The sequence below is a fragment of the Pteropus alecto genome, unplaced genomic scaffold (assembly GCF_000325575.1).
Source record: "Pteropus alecto unplaced genomic scaffold, ASM32557v1 scaffold11, whole genome shotgun sequence".
Classification (NCBI taxonomy): Eukaryota; Metazoa; Chordata; class Mammalia; order Chiroptera; family Pteropodidae; genus Pteropus; species Pteropus alecto.
In genome coordinates this window covers 6,318,614-6,323,586 of record NW_006431956.1, presented here as the reverse complement: position 1 = coordinate 6,323,586, position 4,973 = coordinate 6,318,614, and the positions used below count along the sequence as shown (strand labels likewise).

General features: G+C 54.3%; 1 protein-coding gene across 1 annotated transcript in view; it reads left to right on the top strand.

Annotated features, from left to right (window-relative positions):
• The window catches only part of FRMD4A (FERM domain containing 4A), a 290,837-nt gene that overhangs the window by 225,129 nt on the left and 60,735 nt on the right, over window positions 1-4,973 (top strand). The gene's annotated exons all lie outside the window — the stretch shown is intronic.

The following is a 4,973-nucleotide window of genomic DNA, read 5'->3' as shown; positions in this document are numbered from 1 at the left end:
AAAAAAAAAAAAAAAAAAGTCACTGACATGTGGTGTTAACCCCCACTATACCTAAAGACATACACCTTCTTCTGTTGTTCCCTAGAATTGGTCCTCTCATAAAAGCAGAACCTCATCAGGGTTTACCTGGTAATATTGTCTGAACACACAGGCTGGGGTTTCTGTGGTTACACTGACACTTTAATTAAATGCTATCTAGTTGAGGTTCAGAAACGCCTTTTGTCCTATAGCCCTCAAATTATGTGGCAGCTCGTTTTTGTTTTCTGAAGGTACAAATATGCCTAGAGATCAGTGACAGCCCTGCTACTAGAAAGTGAACAGAGCAGAAATAAAATGAAGAAGGAAATTTTTTGGTTCATATGTTTTTTTTTTCTGAGCTCAGAGACTATTCCTAGCCAAGAGTCTCATTCTTCTCACAAGACATCTCCTTGCTGGTGCTTGGAAAGCATTCGGCATCGTGTAGACTGCCAGGGGCCTTTGAAGAAGTGATCGTTGACTTGACTACCAGCTCGAAACAACTTCGTTCTCTCTCGTCACCAGATTTTCCTGGTGTGAGAAAGAGCCCAGGACAGATGTCCCAAGAGTGAGTCCTGACAGCAGTTACTCATTTACCCTCTGCCAGCCCCTGAGCCCCTCTCCACCGCACTTCCTTCATCTGCGGAAGGAGGAGGCTGGACCAGATGGCCGCTGGGATTCTGCATAATAGCCCCTTTCGGAGAAGCAGGAAGTTACTCAGAGAGGTCAGTAAGAGACTTGGTGACTCAGCCTGAGGGACAGGAGGAAGAGGAGGCTCCCTGAAGTCCTGGTCCAGAGTCAGAGCCACTGGAGAGAGCCTCCCCCCACGCCTTCACTTCCGCATGGTTCTGAGCTCGCCCACCCCCACGTGCTGTCCTGTCCAGCACTCAGTAAACACTTGCAGGGCGGAAGTCTCATGGAGTCAAGGCCGCTTCGCCTGTCCCCGCTGTGCCTTCACCCACTCAGAAAGCAGGGGGGTACCTTAACCCTTTCCTGCCCCGACCTTCAGCCGTACACAGGATGTGGGGATCCTGCAGACCAACTAATAGAGTCCGGCAACCAGATCCTGCCGCTGAAGTATTCATCTGGGGTCTGTCGCACTCGGGGCTCCAAGGCGGTATCTTAGCCACTCTGTTTGCTCTTCGTGGATAAACGTTTCTCATCTCCTATGTTATACATTAGGACATCGAGGCCCAAATCACAGGTCTGGGCCAGAAACTGTGAATCCACATCTAGTACCAGGCACGGTCTCAAGGGTGGTAACAGACACCGCCTCAGTAAAACCACTTCCAGGCGGTTTCTCTGTACGTTCGTTTCCAGGGCAAGCCCCAATTATTAAGGCTGTTGGTTCTTCATCCTGAATTTTGTTGTCCGTTAGTCCTCGATTGAAAGCTGCTGAATGCTAAGGCTTCTCCATGTGGACAGCCAGAATAATCCAAGTCTTTAAAAAGAGAAAGAAGTAATACTTACCATTTACAGCTTACAAGGGAAGAAACGCCCCTGTGTAGGACTGAAAAGGTTTGCTTTGATGCTTACGGTCACACTGTTGCTCATTTGTAAAAATCATCCCACTCGTAAAGTTCGCCAGCCGCTGGTGAGCAGAGTGCTCGTCCCACTAGTTGGTGGCCCAGCGCAGAAAGGAACACAGAGGTCACACTGATGCACCAGGTGCCCTGGCTCCTGCTTCTGGTTCCGTCCCTGACTTGCCGTGTGGCCTTAGGCAGTTTCCGCAGTTTCTCTGGACCTCGTTTTCCCCAAGAAGAAAATTTCCCGCTCACTCTTCTCGGGGATGCTAAAAGATCAAAGAAGGGGTGTTTGCAGAGCTTTTGAAGATGCCAGGTGAAGCGTGTCAGAAAGGCCTTGATTTAATAGGTATTAATAAATCCTTTATTGATAGGCTCTGTATTTTTGGCTTCTAATTAAGTCCTCGGGCATAACTGACCATAGGCGTTACCCCAAACCCGAGGGAACTCGCCCAGTCACAGGGATCCCCGTGTGTGTGTGTGTGTGTGTGTGTGTGTGTGTGTGTGTGTGTGTGTGTGTGTGTTACGTCTTTATGTGGAGTCACAGAACACGTGGCTGTCTTTCCATGGTAATCCTGGTTACGCTGCTACAGCACTGAGCCCAGGAGCTACCCCCGGCCCAGCTCGTCAGACCCCATGTGGCCTGCTTACCACGGGGACACCAGGCCAGGCGTCTTCCGTTTGCTCGTTTGGTGTTTTTACTCTGCCGGCTTTGGTGGACGGTGTAGCAGGCCAGGCCTCTGAGCTCTGGGGCAAAGGGAACTTGGGAGCAGAAACACGCAGCCCTCGCCCCCTATGAAGAGACAGTGTATTTACAACAGGCGGTGACTGCCCTGGCTGCGTCCCCCACCTACAGACCCTGCTGTCCAGCCCTCCCCACCCCCTAAGTAAAGAGTGAGGATCCGGCCAGTGTGGCCACTGTTCCTGGCACCCTGCAGATGTCCAATGCCATCCTGTCCTGAAAAACTGCCCTCCAGCCACCTCACTCCCACCCTCCTTTCCCAGTATTTCATTTGCAAAATTGAAAAATTGTAGCTGACATGGGGGAAAGGCAGGGCTCTGCCCTGGTTAGAAAATTCTAGAAAGCTCGCACAGACCATACAGCACCCCAGGGAGGGCGGGAGCCAGACGGCCAGGGTGCAGTCAGTGCCCGGACGGGAGTCTGGGTGGCAGCGGGGATGGCGGAAGGCCCCGCAGCCCAGCCAGGCGCTTGGTCTGGGCCAGTCAGCAGGTCGGCAGGGAAGAGGCCCTCCATGGTGCAGTGCGGGGAGCACTGTAAGGGAAGGTGGGGTGTTCTGTTTTCCAGGGACGGGGGAGAAGGAGGGCTGCCCGGGAGCAGTCCCTCTGGACGCTGGCTCTGCTTGGGGTTCTTCATGGGGCGGCAGGGAGCTCAGAACCAAAGGCCCGGGAGGAGGGTGTGTGAGCACTCACGCCTCCTGATGGAGAGGAGGAAGCTCCTGGAGGTCTGCCAGGCAGATGCAGGTGGGCACCTTACCCTACGCCCTGCCCAGGACAGTCTACGGCGCTGGCACCTGCCAGGACTAAAGAATGGGGGTCAGGGACAGAGTGTTTGGCCCTGGTGCAAAATGAAAACACAAGGCTCCTGCATCCAGACTTACTGAGGATTTCAAGATAATGATAGCAGAGTTGTTGAGTTAAGCAGAGGCCCATCTGAGCAGGGGCTCACGAGTCACATGCCCGTGAAGGTGGTCCTGGTCAAGGTGGGTGCAGCACAGGGGCTGAAGGTCACCCTCAGGGACCAGCCTGGGTCTTCCATCCATTTTCTTCGAAGGAAAGGGGAGGAGGGGTGGGGCATAGTTCTGTACACTTCCTTCGAGATTTTCAGCACACGATAATCAAACTGTATTTGCTTAAACGCTGGCGTTGGGGCTTGAGTTAGGAAATTTAAGAAAAGGATCGTTTTGGTTCCGAGTTATTCTTTTACTTGCCAGGATTTGGGACAAGTTGGAACAAGTAGGAATCACAATAAGATCTGTGTTCATTGAGAACTTACTTTGTGCCGACGCTGCACCTACGGTGGTCTGTTGCTGCTGAGGTGTGCGGGACGGGGCCGTTATCCCCGTTTTTAACAGGCGGGGACACGAGCCTAAAGGATGCGCTGCCAGTTTCCTGAGGGCGGGCAGGCCGCTTGGGTGTGGAGGCGCCTGCATGCGAGCAGGGCCTGTGCGGCTTTGGCCCATGGTGTCAGGAACCCAGTGCCTGCATGCGAGCAGGGCCTGTGCGGCTTTGGCCCGTGTGGTACCTGCCGGTTACAAGGGTGGTGTCAGGAACCCAGAGGTGGCCACAATTGAGATGGCACGTCCATACTTATCTAACAGCCGCGGGTCAGAGAGGGACTTTGGGTGTGTTCCTTGAGGGGATTTAGTGTGGCAGAGCACCAGCTAGGAGCCTGAGACACAGTCCTGTCATTTGGGTCGTAGGGGCTCTCCGCAGGTGGCATTTCATCTGTGGCTTGACACACAGCGGCCTGAGCTAGTGCAGGGCTTTGGGGCACTTGGCTTTCCTAGAGTCATCACTCCACCCACTTGGAATTGCCGATAACGGAGGAGGGAAGTTACCCTTTCCCTTGGATTCTGGGTGCCGGGTACCATGAGCTGTGCATCAAGAGGTGGCCCCGTGATACAGGCGAGTAGAGGTCCTCCTCCTTAGGATGCAGACAAAATAATCCTAAAATTCTGCTGAGCGCGTTATGAGGAGAAAAGAATGCAGCCATTCTAGAAATCGCTTTTATTCCAGCCGGTTTGACAGAGGGGTGGAGTCCCCTGGCCAAGCCCTGGCTAGCAGAGTCCTGGGCCGGGCAGGGCTGGTCGACAGTATTCAGGGAACCTGCAGTCACATCTCTAGGGAGGGGAAAGCAGGAGTCAGGGGCAGGAGCCCCAGGCGAGGGGGCTCTGGGTCTGAGATGAGACTCTGAGAAGCGTGTGCCTTGGCGAGGATGCCGCGAGGGGTCAGCTGCTCCAGGAGGGAGGACCAGCTCGGGGTCCTGCTATACCCTGCTTTGAGCAGAGTAAACTCAAATTCTAAGTACATGGAAGGGATGCAGTATGCACCAAACATAAGTATGTGTGCGTAACTCTAACCTCTTCTGGCATTTCCCAGGGGGTTGGGTAACTTCCTTCTCTCAGCCGTGCAGGGCACCCCCTCGGGGCAAAGCGGCAGCCTAATCGGTCCCAGCCACTGCGGTCCGCTTCCGACTTATGGGGTTGCCCCTTGGAAGGAGGAATGCCCACCGGGGCCTGAGGGGGGCCTGGCGGGAACCCTTTTTACTGCCCACTTTTCAGAGCTGCCTTCGTCCCCCTTCCCACCCTGCCCAGGGAGCCCCCCCCGGCGGCCGCAGCGTCCTGCTCAGCAGCAGGACCCTTGGCGTTCTTTGTACTGCTTGGGCTTTGACAGGCACGTATTGTTGTTATCTTG